This window comes from Aquarana catesbeiana, linkage group LG01, assembly GCF_042186555.1.
Source record: "Aquarana catesbeiana isolate 2022-GZ linkage group LG01, ASM4218655v1, whole genome shotgun sequence".
NCBI classification, from domain to species: Eukaryota; Metazoa; Chordata; class Amphibia; order Anura; family Ranidae; genus Aquarana; species Aquarana catesbeiana.
In genome coordinates, this window is record NC_133324.1 from 282,289,586 (window position 1) to 282,313,516 (window position 23,931).

General features: G+C 46.7%; 1 long non-coding RNA gene across 1 annotated transcript; it reads right to left on the reverse strand.

Moving 5' to 3' along the window:
* Window positions 1-1,094: 1,094 nt before the first annotated feature.
* Window positions 1,095-1,338, reverse strand: LOC141128328 (uncharacterized). Its single transcript, XR_012241679.1, has 2 exons — window positions 1,238-1,338; window positions 1,095-1,150 (listed from the first exon to the last, which is right to left on the reverse strand). It is a non-coding gene; the product is annotated as an uncharacterized lncRNA (long non-coding RNA).
* Between the last annotated feature and the right edge of the window lie 22,593 nt (window positions 1,339-23,931).

Consider the following 23,931-nt stretch of genomic DNA (forward strand, 5'->3'; position numbering starts at 1 on the left):
TCTCGGAGTCTGCTAGTTGAATTCGCTACCTAAGGGTGTCCTGGACCTAACCCTCTCTCCCCCCAAAAATACAAAAAGGGCTGTTAAAAGAAATGAAACCTCTTTTACATCCAAGTGTCTGGTGCCCAATGCCTTTCACCATCTTTGCACCCACTATGCCTCACAACCCACTACATACAGAAGGATGTCAGCTATCTTTGTCCCTGGAGGTTCTCATTAGACCGAAGGAGGCCTGGGACCTTGCTACACCAGATTATATTAGAAACAGAGCCATGTAGTGGCAAGTAAGTCAACTGCACCTGAAAACAACATGACAGGCAGTTATTATGATACTGTCGGTGCATTATTGCTTTCCTCAGCAATCTTTCACAATCCTAGTTAACCTATATTAAACTTTTATAAATATTCTGCTGGTCCTTTAAAGCTTAGTTCCAGACAGAACTTTTTTGGTTTTGGGCAGACACTATACCAAAAATTACAGGTTCCAAGCTTGTATTATTTTGTTATAATTTGGCCTAAATTGATAAGAAATTATTTATTAGCTCAGGCTACTTCAGTACAACATCAGTAATACTCAAAATATTTTTTTATATGCTCAGAAACCATTATTACGATTATTGAAAAAGGCAATATAAAATTGTATTTGATTAGAACAGTAATCAAAAGAAACAAGTTAAAACTGCATTTAGGCCAGTGAATGGAATATTCTGTGATTTTGCTAAACATATATTTGATTATTATTCTTTGGCTACATAAGTACAACATACGTATGAGGAACAAAAGAGGAAGTTGATATTAATGTCTCACTGTGTGTGAATTTGTAGCACTGTGTGCGCACTACCAGTCCATAGAGCACAGTAATAATCCCCTTCATCTGCAGCCTGTACATTACTGATAGATAAAACACTTGAGCCTCCTTGGATGGATCCAGTAAAACGTTCAGAGGTTCCTGAAGGTTTTGTATTATGATTACTTCCTCCATCACTACCTGTTAAACTTTTAGGAACACTTCCAGGTGTCTGATATACCCATTTTGGGTAGTTACCACCAGCTACCGAGCCAGCACTACGACCACAGGACAAAATGACATTACCACCAAGAGGTGCCGTTATTGTGGCTTCCTGGATGACAGTAAACTGAGCCACAGAATCTGCAACATAAATGAGAGAATGTTGATATTAGAAAAAAATATCCTATTAATCCCAGTAGTCTTAATAAAGTATAAAATATGAATTACATGAAAAATAAGTGATGAAAGTGAAGACAGTCCAGAACATGATCATGGTGATGAGGAATCACTTTGACAGAACAGAGTTTAGTTGAATCCTTCTCATTCTCATAGTTATGTACTGTATATAGACCACACCTTTCTATGCAAAGTGTCTCAGATTCATCTGCTGTTAGCAGCCTCCACCTTCTATATATATCTGTGTAAAAAATATCTGTATACTTACCTATTTGTAGTCTGCTCTGGTCCGGTCACTTGATCCCCTAAATCAGTCAGCAGCTGCTGGAGGGGAAAGGAGGGAACGCTGACAATGGTTCGCTCACTGGAGTCTCTGAGTGACATCACAGCTCCCAGAGTTCCCAGCCATTGTAGAGTGCTCCCTCCTCTCCTCATCAGCCGCCGCTCGCTGACATGGGATCATGTGACCCAAGTGGACTAAGAACAAGTAAGTATATACATCTTTTTTACACAGGTTATGCAGCATTGGTAGCGGGAGGGGGAGCAGACATTTTAAACTTAGTGCTAGGCAGAAATTCTACTTTAAGGAGTATTTTGTGGGTACAAGGAGTGCAGCATATGTGTGCAGTGTGTACCGTTCTTAGGCTTAGACTATATTAATCCATGTTCCTGTAAGCCAAGCCCAATATCCAGCCACGTCTGGGAGTCTTACTTTTTATTATGACTAAGGCCTTATAGGCTGAAACGCGTCAACTGTTCTTATTTGTGTTTGGTCACTGTGGCTTGTCAATAAATATTATACTTCTTAAGAGCAATCACCGGAGTGCGGATCATCTTTTCCTCATTTACCTACTCAGCCAGCGACTGTGGATCGAGCACCTGGGATCTCTGCTTTCTATGTGATGTATGGGTAGTAGCACTGACTTTTTTGTTTATAGTCTTACTTTTTGACACAGTAATTCAGTCCCGGAAGGTTTACCCGCCTTCATGACCAGGCCATTTTTTTCGAAACAGCACTGCGTTACTTTAACTGACAATTGAGTGGTCTTGCAATGCTGTACTTAAATAAAGATCATGTTCTTTTTTTCCCCCCAAATAGAGATTTATTTTGGTGGTATTTTGGTGGTATTTGATTCCCTCTGCGGTTTTTATTTTTTGCGCTATGAACAAAAAAAGACTGACAATTTTGCAAAAAAAAAAAAAAAACAATATTTTTTACTTTCTGCTATAAAACATACCCAATATAAAAATGTAAAAAAAAAAATCAAATTTCTTCATCAATTTAGGCCAATATGTAATCTGCTACATATTTTTGGTAAAAAAAATCCCAATAAGCATATATTGATTGGTTTGCTAAAAAGTTATAGCATCTACAAACTATGGGATATATTTTTGGAATTTTTATTTATATATATTTTTTTACTAGTAATGGCGGCGATCAGTGACTTTTAGCGGGACTGCGACATTGCGGCAGACAAATCGAACACCCAACTGACACTTTTTGGGGACCAGTGAAATAATAATGCAGTGATCAGTGCTAAGGATTATATACTGTCACTGTACTAATGACACTGGCAGGGAAGGGGTTAACATCAGAGGTGATCAAAGGGTTAAATGTGTTCCTAGGGAGTGCTTGCTAACTGTGTGGGGGGTGCTTGTACTGTGGGAAGGCAGAGATCCGTGTTCCTGCTTAACAGAAACACAGGATCACAGCCTTCCCTTTTCACCGAATGGCGATCTGCATTGTTTACATTTGTGTCCCGAATGATCAGCAGGTCCCGGCGGATATTACGTCCGCCAGACACGCTGATTGGCTCCTACTGTGTCCAATCACAGCGAAAGCAGGTTGCCCGTGGCGCGCATTTGTGCGCGCCAGACCCAGAAGTGCAGAACCACGTACAGGTATGTGATTCTGTCAAGTGCGGCCGCCCTGCCGCAGTAAATGTACGTGGGGCAGTCGGCATCTGGTTAAAGTTACATTAAACTGCAATCTTTTTGTTTTTGCTTGTATTTCTTTTAATTTATGATCTTTTCCTTTGTGCTGAAGGTTGGAATCATTCAACTCTTTATTAGTATTAACTCCTTGGGCACACAAATATGCGGCCTTTCGGTGGCCGGTCTTGGTGCTGAGGGGCCACATATTTGCGTGCAATCACGCCAGTAGAGCGTGCTCCTGTGACAGTCACTGGCAGCTAACAGAAAGCTCCCATTTGCAGCCTGCGATCAGGAAATTTCTGATCAAGTGACTGCCATGACAGCCAAATACGGCAGTAACATGACCATAAGCCCTGCCTTTCAGCATACTAAACCACTTAAAGGGTTAGCAGGTGCCGGCTCTAAGGTGTTAAATACCCGGTTGATCCTTTCAGTTACCTGTTGCAGTATAGTTTAACGTTAAAAAAACATATAAAAGAAATAAAAATAGATACGAACCATATAAAACTATGAAAAATATCCTCAAATCACCACCAGCTTGGCTCTATTGCCCCCTAATAGTGGTTTGAGGATATTGTTCATGGTTTCATATGGTTTTTATCTGTGGCTGTTCTTTCATAATGTTAAACTACACTGCAACAGGTAATAATTACCATTGTGTAGATACAACAAGCTACACACCTTTACTATGTACTAATTTACAATGAATCTAATGGTATATTATTATAGATTATAGCTCCCCATTTGGTTTTTGTATACCCCTGAAGAAGAATAAAAAGCATTAGGCGTCCACCATTTTTTAATTATCCAACTGGTGATTCATAATTTGTGGGAACATTATGTATCCACTATGTTGTAACACAGAAATTATATATTAATAGCCATCACAAATTCTATATATAATGTTTTTATTCTATTTCTCTTTGTTATAAATAAAGATTTGTATATGTTTTTACTCTACTATATGACAACCTACAGTAACTGCACCTGCCAACACCCACCCTCTCTTAAATATGTTATGTCCCTGTGCCAAATAGGAACCCATGCATGGAAAGATGGATTGCATTAACCTTACATAGCGATACAGCAGTAAAGGGCAAACATAACTGTGACGGGAGTCACTTTGGTCGGGGGCTTGTGGAACCCAGCTTACCTTAGCGAGCTCTGGAGATTCCTTGTCCAGCTCCCCCATCCCCTCCTATGTGTAAATAACCCTGTGTCTATTAGGGGTACAGGGTGACCGAGAACCCCAGTCTGATCTGCACTAATCAGTCTCACCGTACAACCACACTCAGCATTTCGTGTTACCCCTGTTATCCAGGGTTCTACGTGTGCGGTTTGTGTTGAAAGAATGAAGGGGCTCTTTCACTTCTGAACAATATCCCTTAAGAAATATATGATGATAAATTAATTCCACCTTCCCAACTGCTGGAATATTGTATTAGCTTGGTCTCATAAACTGTTGTAGTCTTTTTACTAGATTGTTTGAGGTGTGGCTGTATCCCATTTTTCTATTCTTTCTGCTTGCCTGGGGAGCAACCTATTATGGGATGTATATGTGTTTCTAGCATGTAGATTGGGGGCAGGGTGGAGGGAGGGGGGAATTCCTCCAACAGTCCTCCCTGCTGATAAGACGGTCTACTGATGAGAAGTTTGAATGTACCTGTGTGTCTCTTGTCAATGAATGTAGTTTACTCTGCCCTGTGTCATGACTCCTAATACTCTCCCATTTACCCCACATTACCCTCCCTCCAAAAACATCATAAATGACTCGAACTAGTTTTTGGAGTAAATGGCCTAACGGCCTTATATTTATTAAAATATAAATTACCAGAAATATAACATAAATAACCGTAAAACTTTTAATAATAACTTTATTGGGGTAACTATAAGTAAACAACTATCACCATGGTCACTGTAAACAATTCTTTTACTTTTGAACCTACCAGTCGGCAACCCCTGACTCGGCAGTACCCTAACTTCCCAGTGACCTAAACCTTTCACCTCCTCCAGGCCCTTCAAAGCCTGAAAGTACCCAACCTCAATCCCCATCCTTCATGGATGGGTACCAGCAAAACCCCCCATCCGATGGATGGGTACCAAAACGCAACCCCCATCCCCTGGATGGGTACAACATGTTTCATACATGTAATGTGACATATCCTATTCCAGGAAACCAAAAAACTGCCAATCCCAGGGCGGGTGGGTGGGAATCTTCTCCTCCACCGCTCTTTAAAATGACGTCACTTCCATATGCCTGCTCAACTTCCCCCACTCTGACCTATCAGCCCCTCCCCTTCTCTAAAAGGGGAAACCTCTTAAGACGGCAACTGTGCCATCCCAGCATTGTCATGCCGTCCCTGCACCCATGGTTGCACCTTAGCTCCGGGACTCTCTTTATGCAAAGAAGTGGGATTGTCCCCTTAGTCCCCTTAGTCTATATCTCTATACCTGTGTTTGAATAAACAGTCTTATGTTTGTTACCACCCTACACTGATGCCTCGACAAGTGACTGGGTGGGCTAAGGGGTCTTGGATCGTGTTGGTACCAGGCAAAGGAAGCTTATACGACGGACAGACTCCTTTTGAAGTATGGGGTCCGTCACAATAACATACTGTAAACACAACTCAAGGTATAATAGTCCATATACCTGGTATCACACTTGAACTGTTATGGAAAAAGTAAACTAGTCCATATGCCTGGTACTTGGCTTAAACAGTTGCTATAAAACTGTAAATAGAAATGCTTTAACTGAATCAACAGGACAGAATAAATATCCAAACATGCACAATATGTAATATGCAATATATATAGAAATAGACCCATCTATAAGCATGAAATGACAGCAGTATAAAAAGAGACAATTAATTACATATAGTAATTGGGGTCAGAGTACTTCCCCCCCTCCCCTTAGTACCCAGAATTTGCTTGAACACATGACTGCTGAGGTGCAATAAGCCCAGGTCCCAACCATCACTTGTCATACCTTACCCCTTCTTCTAAACCAATAAGAACCACACATACAACCAATAACGTTGGAAAGGGCAAGGCCACAGCTTTATTTAAAATCAACATTAATATTAACCTTTAGAACCGTGCCAGTCACAGTTGTACTGTGAGCACTCAACTACCAATGTAAAAGGGAGATGAAGGAGGGGCCTGTCCTTACCATCAGTGCTGGACCGGCCGTCAATCTCCCAATTACCATCCGGGCATCAAAGGGGTTCCATATTTGCTGGCAAGGTTACCAAAACCGCAACACGCTGTGACATACCATCAAAATTAGGGCGGGAGGGTGGGCAGCTCTTCCATTCTTCCGTCCGAAAAGGACCATAATCCCCTGGGGTGCCAAACTCCTGAGCTCAGGCCCAACCCTTTTCCCCTTTTGTACCAATCCTGAACTATAACAACTTTTCTGCAACTCCTCCCTGGCCATGCCCCCATCAGTCAGGGCTCTCTCTCCCGATGGGCTCAAGAGGCTCTCATAATAGTGAATTGTAAAATTTAAAGTGCAGCACTAAAAATTATGCGATTCAAAATAATACAAATGTGTATATAACATGTGATAACAATAAAGTGCAAATGTGCAAAACCAACTGTAACTAATGTACAATAATAGTACCGTGTGTAACCAACAAAATGCACAAATACACACGTTATGCTGTTAAGTGCAATAGCGTATAAAGTGCCAAAAAATGAAAACAATAAACAGTGCGGATGTGAGGAGTTCATAAATGGCTGGAATTCAATGAAGAAGATCCCATGTGAAATATGGAAGTGGATCAAATGCTTGACCGCATGATACCCATCACTACAGTGAGATAAAAGGCTTACCAGAAAGCCTGCGACTACCCTTACTCAGGGGGGTCACAAAGCTCTTGTTGGATCAAGGATCCACTGAAAGGATGTCCAGATGTCCTAAGCGTCTCCCACCAGAAGCCTCCACAAACACCGGGCGATGATCAGATCAGATCTCCTCAATATCAGGAAATGTAGAAATGCAAAAAAACAAAGACTCCAATAGTGCAATATTGTCTCTTTGGGTGTTTAATGGTAAGTATTGCAGTGCTGCATACAAATATTCTGGCTCAAAAACAAGTCTCCAGTACAAACGAATAAAAAGGAATTCCTTACAAGTAAATCAAACACGCATAAGCGATTGAGCATGTGCAGAGCGTGTGTGCATAGCGTTCCGACAATCTTTTTGTCAGATGTGATGTCATCAGCAGTACCCCTGATGACGTCACATCTGACGAAACGATCGCCGGGAGGCTATGCATGACAAGGGTTGCTTTACTCTCCGCTACTCAGCATTATCTCCTCCATAAATGGGATGATGTTATTACGTACCTGACGGTAGAGCCTGATATGCAGGGAACGGCCTCTCTTGCTCCTCTGATTCTGGCCCCCTGATAGAGTAGACAGGAGGAGCAGAAATGCAGAGTCGCACAAGTGCCAAACAGTTTGTCTTCACTGTAATGTAGAACAGCGGCAGGTGGCACGGTGCTGGAGCAGGGTTCTCCAATGAGTGGAAGATGCAGGTCAGGCAAGCCGGGTCAAACACTGGCGGGAATGTCAGGAGCAGAAGCGGAGGCAGGAGCGTAGTCTGGATGCAGGCAGGGTCGGCAATGGGCTGGCAGCGTGGTAGTAGAAGGAGCAGGCAGATGCGGAGTCAGAACAAGCCGGGTCAGATGCAGGCAGCAGGTAGCAGAGTCAGAGGCAAGCCGGGTCGGTAAACAGGTGCAGGTATCAGGGGTAAAGCAGGCAGGAACACACGGGAACGCTGTAGAACGGACAGCACTGGATGCAAGCACAGACCAAGTTTAAATAGCCTCTTGGTAATGTGCACACAGGTGCACCGAAGGTGTTCTGGCAGAGGGTGAGGTCACAGATCGACTTCTCCGTTGGCCATCTTGAGTACTGGCTGGTCTTCCCTGACAGGCTGAGGTCACAGGTTGACTTCTCCTTCGGCCATCTTGAGTACTGGCTGATCTTCCCTGACATTGCCCCCCCCTAATGGGCAGCCTCCGGATGCCCAATCTGGCTACTTTGTCAGGATAGGTCCTCTTAAAGGTTTGGATCAGTTCTTGGGCATGAATGTTGGTTTCAGGTTCCCACGAGTTGTCTTCAGGACCGTAACCCCTCCACTTAATAAGGTATTGAACTTGACCTCTCCTTCTCCTGCAATCTAAAATCGCCTCTATTTCAAATTCCTCTTCGCCATCTACCACCACAGGTTCAGGTGGCTCTGTATTCCGATCCGGAAAAGAGTTGGGGATGGCGGGCTTCAGTAAGGTTATATGAAACACAGGGTGGATCCTGAAGGTCTCTGGTAACTCCAGCTCATAGGCAACATCGTTAATTCGTCTCTTTACAGGAAACGGTCCCACGAATCTGGGGCCTAATTTCCTTGAGGGACAGGTTAGTTTCAGATTTGTTGTGGCTAACCAGACTTGGTCCCCAGGGTTCAGGATCAGGTCCCCTCTTCTCTTCTTATCGAAGATCTGTTTGTTATAAGCTTGAGTCCTTGCCATCGTCTCTTGTAGCAGCTTGTTGTTGGATCTAAATAAATCCAATGTTTCAAGTACAGCGGGTACCGGGCTTTCCGGAGTGTTATTAAACAGAAAGGACGGGTGAAAAACGTAGTTTGCGAAGAAGGGAGATTGTTTTGTGGCTGAATGAGAAGAATTATTGTAGGCAAACTCGGCTAAGGGAAGTAAAGACACCCAATCGTCTTGTGAAAAGGAGGAGAAGCAGCGCAGATATTGTTCCAGTGTCTGGTTGGTCCTTTCTGTCTGATCATTAGTCTGCGAATGATAGGCTGAAGAGAATGAAAGTTCGATACCCAAGGATTCACACAAGGATCTCCAGAATCTGGAGGTGAATTGGACCCCTCTGTCTGAGACGATGTTAGCCGGAACCCCATGGAGTCTTATAACCTCTCTGATGAAGATCCGTGCCGTCTCTTGTGCAGAAGGGGTGTCCTTCATAGGAATGAAGTGGGCCATCTTGGACAATCGATCAACGATTACAAAGATAGTACTGTATCCCCCGGATGGGGGTAGTCCCAAAATGAAGTCAATTAAAATCATTCTCCATGGTCTGTTTGGGACAGGTAATGGCTTCAACAGACCCCAGGCCCTGGATTTGCTGTTCTTAATACGGATGCAGGTGGTGCACGATTCCACATATCTCCTACAGTCTCTTGCCACCCCCGGCCACCAGAAGGTTCGCTGCACCAATTCAGCAGTCTTGCTGACCCCAAAGTGTCCTGCCAGCGCGTGGTCGTGGCACATGCTCAATGTGGCAGTTCGTAGATCCTCCAGCACGAAGACCTTATCCTCATACCAGAGTAGTCCTTCCTGTGTCCGTAAGTGATCCCAGATGGTGTAGAACTCCTCACAGAGGCTTGTTTAATCTGCGTCATTAAGTCCCCTTGTAGGAGAAGGAAATTTCCCGAGGACAGGATCGTATCCGGGGGAGAGATGTCTTGGGATTTGCTAAACATGTGTGATAGCGCATCCGGCTTTATGTTCTTGGATCCAGGTCTGTATATCAGATGGAAGGTAAATCTCGAAAAGAAAAGTGCCCACCTGGCCTGGTGAGGTCTCAATCTCTTTGCTGTTCTTAGATATTCAAGATTCTTGTGATCTGTGTAGATTAAGATTGGATGTGCTGCTCCCTCGAGAAGGTATCTCCATTCTTCTAATGCTGCCTTAATTGCTAAAGGTTTGTGATCCCCAACGTCGTAATTCTTCTCCGCGCTAGACAGTTTACGCGAGAAGAATGCGACTGGGTGCAACAGGGCCTTGGGGCCCTGTCTTTGGGACAAGATAGCTCCCACCGCAGTTTCCGAGGCGTCCACTTCTAAGACATACAGTAAGGCCAAGTCTGGGTGCCTCAAAACGGGTGCGGATGTGAAAAACCTCTTCGGTGTTTCAAAGGCTGACTGAGCCTCTGGAGACCAGCAGAATCGGGACCCCTGTTTGGTAAGCTGTGTAATGGGGGCAATGATTGCTGAGAACCCCAGAATACATTTTCGATAAAAGTTTGCAAAGCCTATGAAACGTTGAATACCTTTCTTGTCACATGGAGTAGCCCAGTCCAGGATAGCCGTTACCTTCTGGGGATCCATCCGGATACCCTGGTGGAAATGATCAGCCCCAGAAATTGGATACTCTGGTGTTCAAACTCGCACTTCTCGGCTTTGGCATATAATCCGTGTTGTCGAAGGCGGGTTAATACACTTCTCACGTGTCTGCGGTGGTGTTCTAGGGAGGAAGAAAAAATTAGCATATCATCAAGGTATACAATGACAAATAAGTCCAGGAAGTCTCTGAGAACATCATTAATGAAATGCTGGAAGGTAGCCTGAGAGTTGCAGAGCCCGAAGGGCATCACGAGATACTCGTAATGCCCAAATAGTGTGCGGAAAGCAGTCTTCCACTCGTCTCCCTCCCGAATGCGCACCAAATTATAGGCGCCCCGAAGATCCAATTTGGTAAATATGGTAGCGGAACCAAGTCTTTGAAAAAGTTCGGGAACTAGTGGAAGTGGGTAACGGTTCTTCACCATCACCTTGTTAAGTTCACGGTAGTCCACACAGGGCCTTAATGACTGATCCTTCTTCTGGACGAAGAAAATCCCCACCCCAGCTGGAGACGTGGAAGGGCGGATGAAGCCTTTCCTGAGATTGTCATTGATATAGTCCTTCAGTGCCACCAGCTCGCTTTCAGACAAAGGGAAAATCCTCCCAAAGGGAACTTTGGCTCCGGGGAGTAGCTCTATAGGGCAGTCATAGGGCCGATGAGGTGGGAGGATCTCTGCCCCCTTCTTACTAAACACATCTAGGAAGCTGCGGTAGGCTGTAGGCACAAGCTGACTGGTTTCAGAGTCCGTATCTAGACACAGCAGAGCGGGAACATCACAGAAGGTCTGTAGGCAGTGCTGGGTGCAGTAAGAGGAGATGAAGTTAATGCTTCCTTTAGACCAGTCGATATGGGGATCGTGGGCCTTCAACCAAGGTGTACCAAGGATAACTGGGAACAGAGGGGAAGTGATGGCGTCTAGTCGTAGCAGTTCTTCGTGGTCCTTGGACATGATGGTCAGCAGAGGAATGGTTTCGTGAGTGACTGCTCCGGACTTAATGGTGGAACCATCGGCCAAGTGAACCAAGAGTTTCTGTGCTTTAGGCTGCAGGGGGATATGATGTTCGGCAGCAAAGGACAAGTCCACAAAGCAGCTGTGGGCTCCGGAATCAATTACGGAGGTAGTCTGAAGAGTCCTTCCTGGCAGCTGTAGAGAAATGGGAATAGTAAAGTGAGCGGAGTTGTTAAGCGAGCTTGGGGTTAGCGAGGCAGAAGTAGTGAAGAGAGACTTACGAGGTTTCACTGGGCAGGACCTCAGGTAATGTCCGGATCCCGGCAGTATAGGCATAAGTTCTGTTGGCGGCGGCATTGTCGTTCTTCAACAGTAAGAGAGGGCCGCAGCGGGCCGAGTTGCTTAGGTTCTGGGGCGTCAGGAGCCGGAGTGGCTGGAGCAGGTGGAGTGGGATAGGACGAGCTGGGTACCCGAGGTAACGTCCACATTGGACGGGGTGGAGTGGATGCTCTCTCTAGTCTTCATTCTCTCAGCCGGCGATTGATCTGGATGGACAGATCAATCAGAGTTTCTAAGGTAGGGGGTACCCCTACCCGTGCTAACTCATCTTTGAGTGGTTCGGAGAGGCCCATACGAAATTGGTATCGTAGGACGGCGTCGTTCCAGTTCGTGTCAAATGCCCATCGTCGAAATTCAGAGACGTAGTCTTCCACCGCCCTACGACCCTGTTGAAGTGCATGAAGGGCCGCTTCGGCTGAAGCTGTCTGCTGAGGATCTTCGTACAGCTGGGCCATGGCACTGAAGAAAGAGGTTAAGTCGGATAAGCATTCGGCCTTCTGTTCCAGAAGGCGGTGGGCCCAGGACTGTGGCTCCCCTTGTAGCAGGGAGATTACAAAGCCGACCTTGGTAGCTTCTAAGGAGAATGTGCGGGGTTGAATGGGCAAAATACAGTTCACATGCCTTCCGAAACGCTCTAAACTTGCTGCGTTCACCCAGGAACCGGTCTGGTGTAGGTACCCTGGGCTCAGGTGGGAGCATGACCACGGCAGGAGCAGAAGATCCCTGAGAGGAGGCTGATGCTAAAGGTGGACCCTGCGGAGTTGCAGTGCCCGTCAGGGTCTGTAGGCGTCCCTCTAGCTGAGTGTAGCCCTGCTGTAGGTCTTTGATGGCTTGTGCCAAGCCGGCCAGGTGCTGGCAAAGTTCATCCATAGGAGAGGGTCCCTGCGCAGGCTCAGACATGGCTGTCCATTACTGTCACGTACCTGACGGTAGAGCCTGATATGCAGGGAATGGCCTCTCTTGCTCCTCTGATTCTGGCCCCCTGATAGAGTACTAAAAATAAATAAAGAACTGCGCTAAATGCATAAACAGTGAGAAATTGAAATGAGAAAAACATTAATAAACAAAATAACTGTCATAAGAGTCCTGCTGCTAAACACTATAACCCCGATATAAGGCAAAAAATTGTATGGATATTAATCAGTGTAGCGCTGGACATAAATTTAAGTGAAAAATTATTAAATGACAAATAGTGATAATAATAATAATAAAAGAATAATAAAAAAATGATAAAAAGATATTAACAATAATATCTTTTTATCATTTTTTTATTATTATTATTATCACTATTTGTCATTTAATAATTTTTCACTTAAATGTATGTCCAGCGCTACACTGATTAATATCTATACAATTTTTTCCCCTGATAGAGTAGACAGGAGGAGCAGAAGTGCAGAGTCGCACAAGTGCCAAACAGTTCGTCTTCACTGTAATGTAGAACAGCGGCAGGTGGCACGGTGCTGGAGCAGGGTTCTCCAATGAGCGGAAGATGCAGGTCAGGCAAGCCGGGTCAAACACTGGCGGGAATGTCAGGAGCAGAAGCGGAGGCAGGAGCGTAGTCTGGATGCAGGCAGGGTCGGCAACGGGCTGGCAGCATGGTAGTAGAAGGAGCAGGCAGATGCGGAGTCAGAACAAGCCGGGTCAGATGCAGGCAGCAGGTAGCAGAGTCAGAGGCAAGCCGGGTCGGTAAACAGGTGCAGGTAGCATGGGTAAAGCAGGCAGGAACACACAGGAACACTGTAGAACGGACAGCACTGGATGCAAGCACAGACCAAGTTTAAATAGCCTCTTGGTAATGTGCACACAGGTGCACCGAAGGTGTTCTGGCAGAGGCTGAGGTCGCAGGTCGACTTCTCCGTCGGCCATCTTGAGTACTGGCTGGTCTTCCCTGATAGGCTGAGGTCACAGGTCGACTTCTCCTTCGGCCATCTTGAGTACTGGCTGATCTTCCCTGACAGATGTCCAGATCTTGGTCCTCATAATTAGGCCTTTAAACTCAACCCCACTGCTTTTATGGAGCACTTAACCCCACTGTCCTTGGGGGAGACCTGATGTGGCACATTCTCCTCCTGCAGAACCAGGTCCTGAGATCCTGGGTAGCATTCCTCCTGGTGATGAAAGGGATGAGAGTCCGCAAAGCCACCCAAATAGCGTGCTCTTTTCATTGAACCCTCTGGGATGGCTTCAAAGAGGAAAGCCTTGTAGGCAGTACAGGGAATCCAGGGTGTGATGTCCATGTTGAGTTCCTCATGTTTCACACATATTGGGCCTAGAGTCTCCACTGTACCAGTCCGAAAGCCCACATAGCCTCCCCTCAGAATCACATATATGCCAGTGTCTAACATAAACTTTATATACAGCAGTGACATGTAGCAGAGCTTTGCCACATGGGCGACAGCATAGAGCCAAGGGTACATGGTCACACTGCAGATGTGACCTGCTGCAATAAAATGGTGCACTGGTCTTGAGCCTGTATCACCTGTTGTTGAGTTGATAAAAAACTTTCCACAATTTTGTGTCATTCTCTTGGCCTGAGGCCTGCATCTTATCAGCTCTGGGGTATCTTGGCTTCCATGCTCTATCCCTCTGGGTCCCTTCCACGCTGGCATTTATGTGAGCACTAACTACAACCATGATATCACTAAGGAAGAACTTTTCTAAAAGGGGTAGCTAATACCTAATTACAACTTTCCCTTTACCAGACTATAATGGGAACAGAGCCATCTAGTGGCAGGCAAGCTAACTGCACATGCCAACATAGATGCTCTAAATCTCCCTGTTGTACATGGATAGAAAACTGGTTACAGGGATGTGTCCAAAGGGTGGTGATAAATAGATGCTCAGATTGGTCTGGGATGGTGAGTGAGGTACCCCAAGGTTCTGTCTGTCCTGGGGCCAATTCTATTTAATTTTTTCATAAACAATATAGAGGTTAGTATTAATGGCTCAATCTCCGAGTTTGCTGAGGACACAAAAATAAGCAGAGCAATAACTTTACAGCAGGATATAGAAACTGTACAAGAAGACCTCAATTAATTAATGGGGTGGGCAAATACATGGCAAATGAGGTTTAATGTTGAAAAATGTAAGGTAATGCACTTGGGGGCTAAAAATGCGAATGCCAATTACTCACTAGTAACCTCTGGGGGAATCCAGGATTGAAAAAGATCTTTGGGTCCTAGTAGATAACAGACTCAGCAATGGCATGCAATGCCAAGCTTCAGCAAGCAAAGCTTGCAGAATATTAACATGCATAAAAAAAAATATTTTACTCCAGAGAAAAAATGCCAATACGGCCACTTTATAAAATTCTGGTTCGGCCACATCTGGAGTATTCCGTCCAGTTCTGGTCACCAATCCCCAGAAGGGAGGCGAGGGAACTGGAGAGAGTCCAGAGAAGGGCAACAAAGTTATTAGGAGGGGTGGAGGACCTCACTCAGTTATGAGGATCGACAACAAGCACTAAACTTATTCTCTCTAGAGAAGAGATACTTGAGAGGAGATATGATAGCAATATTCAAATACCTCAATGGTGATGCTGGCATACAGAATAAACTATTCAGTCCCAGGGAGCGTAAGAAGACACAGAGGCACTCAATGAAAAATTGGTTTAACCTTAAACTACGTAGGGGGTTTTTCACTGTCAGGGTGGTAAGGATGAGGAATTCACTTCCACAATCGGTGGTGTCAGCAGGAAGTAGTGATAGTTTTAAAAAAACTCTTGGATGTGTATTTTATCAAGCACAGTATTCAGGGAAACACGAAATGATTATGAACATGCACACCTACACAGGTTGAACTGGATGGACTGTTGTTTTTATTCAAGCTTACCAACTATGTAACTATTTGTAATTCCAGCCAGAACCTACTTTTTGGTATTGGGTACATACCATGCTAAAAATTTCAGTTACAACTCTTGTATTATTTTGTTATAATTTTAACCAATTTGGTAAGAAATCATTTAATAGCTTAGGCTACTTCAGTAGAACATCAGTAATGCTCACAGAGTTCCCATATTTGTTTTTTTTTATAATCAAAATCATTATTGTGCTTACTGAAAGAGGCAAAATATAACATTGTACTCAATTAGCGCAGTAATCAATAGAGACCAGTTAAAGCTACTCTAACTTCAGTCCGAACAGTGAAAGGAATATTCTGTGAGATTGCTACACATATATTTGATTAATATTCTTTAATATTCTTTAGCTATTTTAATAAATATGTACACGAAACAAAAGAAGAAGTTGATATTAAAGAGGTTGTAAAGGTTCATGTTTTTTCACCTTAATGCATCCTATGCAGGAGCAGGCCCAGAGGTGGTTCATGCCACACCAGCTGGAGCCAGGAATGGTGGTATGTGATAATGGCACAAACCTCCTGCCCGCCCTTAAACAGGGAAATTTGACATCTGTGCCATGCCTGGCACATGTCCTCAGTTTGGTGGTGCAGCCTTTCTTAAGCAGGTACCCAGGGTTTGAAGATCTGCTAAAGCAGTCCAGAAGAGTCTGTAGCCATTTCAGGCGGTCATACACAGCCAGTGCTTGGTTGGATGAAATTCAGTGGAAATTCCACCTGCCCGTAAACTGCCTTATTTGTGACATGCCCATCAGGTGAAACTCGACTTTGGCAATGCTGCAGTTGCTGCACATGGAGCAAAGGGCTGTCAACGAGTACCTGTATAGGCTCAGGTACTCGACAGGCTCAGGCCTTTTTACTTCCCACGCCAATGGCTGCTGATAAAGGATGCATGCACTGTACTGTCACCATCTGAGGAAGCCACAAGGATGGTGAGTCGTGACAATGAATGCATGAGTGACACAATCCCTGTTCCTGCTGAAGCAGACTCTGCATGTCATTATGGACAGGGCACTCGAGGCAGAGCAGAGGGATGAAGAGGAGGACTTCCTTTCCTCTCAAGGTCCACTTTATGCAGACATTTTTGCGACGCCATACAACACACAAGAGGAAAGGGAGAAGGAGGAGGATTCTGGCAGTTTTGGAGGCACTGAAGTAGAGGAAGACATAAGTCAACAGATGGTTTTCCATCCCCAGAACCCTTGGGAGTAGTACGTGGCTGGGAGGAGGCAGTTCCAGATACTGTAATTCTCAGTGACCCTGAGGAGTCTGCTTCTCATGCCTCTGCAAACTTAAGGTGCATGGGCTCCCACATTCTTCAAAGCCTGCAAAAGGACCTGAGCATACATGGCATAGAGGAGAGAGATCACTATTGGTTGGCAACCCGGTTACAAAAGGAAAGTTTCCAAACTCATCCTGCCCCCACAGGGAGGGAGCAGAAGATGAAATCTCTCCTCGAGGACACCTTAAAGAGGAGTTTATGTAATGCCTTTCCAGACAATAGTAGCTCATAGTCTCATGGAAAATGTAGTTTTGAGGCTTCTGTTGGTTAAGAGAGGAGAGGGGGAGAAGGGGGCTGCCTCAGTGATGCATTTAAAAAAAAAATTTAGTCCTCAGCTACCAGGGCTGTCAGCTTCCACATACCATCAGTGTCATCATATGGCGGGAGATTATCTAGGGGATAGTTTGATGAGCTTCATTTTTTTTTCTGTTCTGGTCAGCATTCTTATGTTTTTTTTTTTAATAATTGACTTGCAAAAACTGTTGTTGTATGTACCCCTACTCTACTCCTTCACATAAGGGGGCTGGGATCTGGGGCCCCCTTGTTAAAGGGGGCTTCCAAATTCCGATAAGCCACCCCACCCCCAGACTATTTAAATTGATCTGTCACTGTGACAGGCATGCTCCCAGATGTCACACTCATACCCAGGAGCACTAGTATTCACATCAGAGGACTCTGGCATGGCTTAAAAGGCCTTTTCCTCATGACCATGAAAAGATTTAGGGCAACTACAGCTATTCCTACTGAGTTCTGAACCACCTTGCCTGGGGTTTTTAGCCCTGTCAAGGGCCCTTGGACAGTAGCCGACTACATCCGCATGGCTCTGGGGTGTTTGGCTCCTATGCCCCATCTCACTATTCCCATCTCATCCTGTCATTTATATGGGCACTAACCCCATCCATTACATCACCAGATGAAGATTTTCTCCAAAAGGGGCCTAAAACTAAATTACCACATTCCCTTATACCAGACTATACTAGAAACAGAACAATCTGGTGGCAAGTAAGCTAACTGCACCAGTTAACAACCTGACAGGCAGTTGTTATGATACTGACAAACAAATTCAGTTTCCATCCATGTATTATTTTGTTATAATTTGGCCTACATTTTATTAGCTTAGGTTACTTTTATAAAACTTCAGTAATGCTCTGGGAATTCCCATATTTGTGTCATGAGAGGGTTTACCCGTTGGTGGCGCTATCGGTCTCTTGGATCGCAGTACCAGTGTCCACCAGCGGGTGTCTTCCAACACCTGGGTCCTGCAGTAAGAAGTCTCTCCTGCTGGTGGCACTGTTGCATCCCTGGGCCGTAGTACCGGTGTCCACCAGCGGGTTCACTCCGGCAGTGTGGAGCAAACAGCACACACTGCGCTCAGCTGTGACATGAGTTCAATTACCACAGCCTTATAAATACCCAGCAAGCCCTCATAGGCTTGCCTTGGTATCTCTCTCCCTGCATTCTGACCTTGCTGCCTGTTATTTTGACCTTGAGCCTGCATCTGCCTTGTCCTGACCTGATCTGATCCAATCCCAATCCTGAGCCCTTCCTGGTCCTGTCCCTTCTGTTCCTGGTTACCTTGGATCCCTGTCCTGTATCCCATCCATCCATCCTCTCCCTGTCCTGTTCGGTTTCCCATCCTTGCCCATCTGCTGACCTCCCTGTGTATGACCTTGGCCTGGCTTGTTTACGATTCCGGTATCTCCATTTACTTGTATATATTGTTGTTTGTAGTGGGTTTGTTGTGTTGGTTTTGCACTGTTTATATTCCTTTTACTTGTCACATATTTAATAAACACCATTATTTCACTTACATGTGTTTCTGGTCTCCTCTGTGCAGTCCACGCGGTCTAGTCAATTAGATACCCTGACAGTATACCAAGGCCATCCCTACCAGACGTGACTGCACTGAGGAGCCTTTTTGAAAATGCAGGCAGAAATAGTGATTTATCTTACCTCATTGGTAACTGAGGATAATTGTTATTGCCGTCTGGTATTGAAGGAGTGGACCAGGGATCAACTATTAGAGTGTATCCGTCTGGCCCATTCTCTGGTGGATGAGGGCGGTATGCTATTTGGAAATGTTCAGCCTCTGATCCAGCTGTGTGCAGAGCTAGCCTTGTCCAGTACCCCAGAGGGCAGGGATGATTTTTCTCCCCCCTTCAGTTTTGATCAGGTTGAGTCTCTGGTGTGGTTATTAGAGGATGATCCAGCCTTTTTCATGGAACGTTATGCCTCTTGTTCACAGCAGGTGTTGTCTGATTGCATCCATTCAGTGCAATCGCTGGTTAGTCAAGCTGTGTGTGAATCAATGTTTGTTCATCCTGTGCTACAGGCATGGTCAGATCTCCTTAATTTAGCCAAGCCACAACAACCCAGCCCTGCCATTAATCACCTGCCTTCCCAAGAATCTATTCCCCCATCGCTCATGGCAACCTCAGCTACAGCCCAATATAACCTGCTCCCCACCAAGTATCAATGCCCTGTTTCTACTTCCTGTACCTATCCTGCCTTTAACCCACCTGCCTCTTCTCTAATACCTGCAACTTCCCCACAAGAACTCCCTCTGGCTGCTGTTCCCCCTTCCTTGCCATATCCCAGCCCTTCCTTTCAGTATGCCTCACCTCCTGTCTACAGTCCTACAGCCACCTACAGATCTCCAGCAGTTAAGCCAAAGAAGAAACGGAAGTTCTTCCCCACTCATACAATCCTGCCAGTAACCCAATCTGCTCCCACTTCCCAGCCTGATGTGCCAGCTTCCCAGCCTGATGTGCCAGCTTCCCAGCCTGATGTGCCAGCTTCCCAGCCTGATGTGCTGGCTTCCCAGTCTGATGTGCCGGCTTCCCAGTCTGACGTCTTGATGCCTGCCTATCAGTCTGATGTTCCAGCTTCCCAGTCTGATGTTCCAGCTTCCCAGTTTGATGTTCCAGCTTCCCAGTCTGATGTTTCAGCTTCCCAGTCTGATGTTTCAGCTTCCCAGTCTGATGTGCCAGCTTCCCAGTCTGATGTGCCAGCTTCCCAGCCTGATGTCTCGATGCCTGCCTACCAGCCTGATGTGCCAGCTTCCCAGTTTGACGTGCCAGCTTCCCAGTTTGACGTGCCAGCTTCCCAGTTTGATGTGCCAGCCTCCCAGCCTGATGTCTTGAAGCTTGCCTTCCAGCCTGATGTCTTGATGCCTACCTACCAGTCTGATGTGCCAGCTTCCCAGTCTGATGTGCCAGCTTCCAGGTCTGATGTGCCAGCTTCCCAGATTGATGTGCCAGCTTCCCAGATTGATGTGCCAGCTTCCCAGTTTGATGTGCCAGCTTCCCAGTTTGCTGTACCAGCTTCCCAGCCTGATGTCTTGCAGCTTGCCTTCCAACCTGATGTCTTGATGCCTACCTACCAGTCTGATGTGCCAGCTTCCCAGTCTGATGTGCCAGCTTCCCAGACTGATGTGCCAGCTTCCCAGATTGATGTGCCAGCTTCCCAGATTGATGTGCCAGCTTCCCAGATTGATGTGCCAGCTTCCCAGATTGATGTGCCAGCTTCCCAGTTTGCTGTACCAGCTTCCCAGCCTGATGTCTTGCAGCTTGCCTTCCAGCCTGATGTCTCGAAGATTGCCTCCCAGTCTGATGTGCCAGCTTCCCAGACGGATGTGCCAGCTTCCCAGTTTGATGTGCCAGCTTCCCAGTCTGATGTGCCAGCTTCCCAGTCTGATGTGCCAGCTTCCCAGTCTGATGTGCCAGCTTCCCAGTCTGATGTGCCAGCTTCCCAGTTTGCTGTACCAGCTTCCCAGCCTGATGTCTTGCAGCTTGCCTTCCAGCCTGATGTCTTGATGCCTACCTACCAGTCTGTTGTGCCAGCTTCCCAGTCTGATGTGCCAGCTTCCCAGACTGATGTGCCAGCTTCCCAGATTGATGTGCCAGCTTCCCAGTTTGATGTGCCAGCTTCCCAGTTTGATGTGCCAGCTTCCCAGTTTGCTGTACCAGCTTCCCAGCCTGATGTCTTGCAGCTTGCCTTCCAGCCTGATGTCTCGAAGATTGCCTCCCAGTGTGATGTGCCAGCTTCCCAGTTTGATGTGCCAGCTTCCCAGTTTGATGTGCCAGCTTCCCTGTTTGATGTGCCAGCTTCCCAGTCTGATGTGCCAGCTTCCCAGTCTGATGTCTCGAAAGTTTGCCTTCCAGCCTGATGCCTCGATGCCTGCCTTCCAGTGTGATGTGCCAGTTCCGCAGTCTGTTGTCTCAGTGCCTGCCCTCCAGCCTGATGTCTCGAAGCTTGCTTCCCAGTCTGATGTGCCAGCTTCCCAGTCTGATGTGCCAGCTTCCCAGTCTGATGTGCCAGCTTCCCAGTCTATTGTCCCAGTGCCTGCCTTCCAGCCTGATGTCTTAGTGCCAGCTTCCCAGACTGACGTGCCAGCTTCCCAGACTGACGTGCCAGCTTCCCAGACTGATGTGCCTGCTGCCCAGCTCGAAGTGCCCATGCCTGCTGCCCAGCCTGATGTGCCTGCTGCCCAGCTCGAAGTGCCCATGCCCGCTGCCCAGCCTGATGTGCCTGCTGCCCAGCTTGAAGTGCCCATGCCCGCTGCCCAGCCTGATGTGCCTGCTGCCCAGCTCGAAGTGCCCATGCCCGCTGCCCAGCCTGATGTGCCTGCTGCCCAGCTCGAAGTGCCCATGCCCGCTGCCCAGCCTGATGTGCCTGCTGCCCAGCTCGAAGTACCCATGCCCGCTGCCCAGCCTGATGTGCCTGCTGCCCAGCTCGAAGTGCCCATGCCCGCTGCCCAGCCTGATGTGCCTGCTGCCCAGCTCGAGGTGCCTGCTGCCAAGCTCAAAGTGCTCGTGCCTGCTGCCCAGCCTGATGCGCCTGCTCCCCAGCTTGAAGTGCCCATGCCCGCTGCCCAGCCTGATGTGCCTGCTGCCCAGCTCGACGTGCCTGCTGCCAAGCTCAAAGTGCTTGTGCCTGCTGCCCAGCCTGATGCCCAGCTCGAAGTGCCCGCTACCCAGCTTGGTGTATTCCTGCCCGCTGTCTTCTCGGATGTGCCCGCTGTCTTCTCGGATGTGCCCGCTGTCTTCTCGGATGTGCCCGCTGTCTTCTCGGATGTGCCTGCTGTCTTCTCAGACGTGCCTGCTGTCTTCTCAGACATACCCACTGTCCAGTTTGATGTACCCGATGCCCGGCCTGAAGTGCCCTCATCTGTTCGGTTGGAGGCCATGAACTTTGGACAATCACACCTTGTTGGAGCGTCCGGAGGCCGCTCCTTTAGGGGGGGGTACTGTCATGAGAGGGTTTACCCGTTGGTGGCGCTATCGGTCTCTTGGATCGCGGTACCAGTGTCCACCAGCGGGTGTCTTCCAACACCTGGGTCCTGCAGTAAGAAGTCTCTCCTGCTGGTGGCACTGTTGCATCCCTGGGCCGTAGTACCGGTGTCCACCAGCGGGTGCACTCCGGCAGTGTGGAGCAAACAGCACACACTGCGCTCAGCTGTGACATGAGTTCAATTACCACAGCCTTATAAATACCCAGCAAGCCCTCATAGGCTTGCCTTGGTATCTCTCTCCCTGCATTCTGACCTTGCTGCCTGTTATTTTGACCTTGAGCCTGCATCTGCCTTGTCCTGACCTGATCTGATCCAATCCCAATCCTGAGCCCTTCCTGGTCCTGTCCCTTCTGTTCCTGGTTACCTTGGATCCCTGCCCTGTATCCCATCCATCCATCCTCTCCCTGTCCTGTTCGGTTTCCCATCCTTGCCCATCTGCTGACCTCCCTGTGTATGACCTTGGCCTGGCTTGTTTACGATTCCGGTATCTCCATTTACTTGTATATATTGTTGTTTGTAGTGGGTTTGTTGTGTTGGTTTTGCACTGTTTATATTCCTTTTACTTGTCACATATTTAATAAACACCATTATTTCACTTACATGTGTTTCTGGTCTCCTCTGTGCAGTCCACACGGTCTGGTCAATTAGATACCCTGACAATTTGTTTTTTTAATATGCTCACACAGAATTATTATGCTTATTGAAAAAAGTGATATTAAATTTAATTTGATTAGAACAGTAATCAATAGAAACCAGTTAAAAACGACACTATCTTCATGACTATGCTAAGACAGATGCAAACTGCCTATACCTATAATACCATAACCTTACTTCACCTATCAATAACCAGACGACACCCTTTTTGGAGTAAATTGGCTGCACAATTTGGAGTAACATTTAACCATAACATTTTTTTACAAACAATCCTTTCACAGATACTTTGTAACCGTGTTGAGGATCATTGAAGGCACTGACCAAATTTTCTTCGTAACAGCGTGGCCACACAAGGTTCCCAGTCGCTGCACGCCGACTCGAGGACCATACCACTCTGCACCCTCCCACGTTGATACCCATCTCCCAATGCCAGTTAAACCTCAGTTAACTGGCATCAACCGAGGATCCCATACCATGATGGTTCCCCACTTATGCCATATTGGTCTTACTTTAGAATGCCTCCAAAGATCCCCAACCGCCACCACCCACAGGTGTGAAACCTTACACCTGGGGGCACCCCACACAATGCAGGGCTCTTTAGATGCCATCCTGCAGGCCCAAGCACCAAAAATCGATGCCCACAAGATGAACGCCACCCCCCTGAGATACCGGCTAGTATCCACCTCCAAGTCACTATTTCGTACCAATAGACCTCCATTACAAACAATGAATCTGCCCACCTCCTTATTGACCTTAATGCTGGTCTTGTAGACCTTTTCCACCGACCTGGCCCAACGCCAAGACGTGCGGCCAACTATATCAGACCACATGACCATGGTGTGAGTAAAATCCATGTAGATTCAGAGGACATCTTATTTAATGTCCCTAATCAAGTGCCGCATGGACCTGACCCCCAAGTCATTGCCCCCGACATGTAAAACTAAAACATCCGGGGCACGTTCCAGGCGGGCATACATGTGAACTTCGGGCAACACCCTGCTCCACAGCATGCCTGGCACTCCAATCCAACGGACTATAGCTACCTCCCTGGGGACTCCCAATTGGCGGCCGTTCGGCCGGACGTCCGCCCGCTTTGCCCCCCAAAAGACAAAAGAGTGTCCCATGATCCACACAAGACCAGCAGCATCATCTGAAAGAAAAATGCAGCACATAGCACTAACAACACCAACAGACAACAGAAGGACATAACACATTGAACCCTTATCTTAAAATAAACCATTCCAAATGGGGGTGTACATAGAGCTTGAACCGGTCTGATTCCCAATG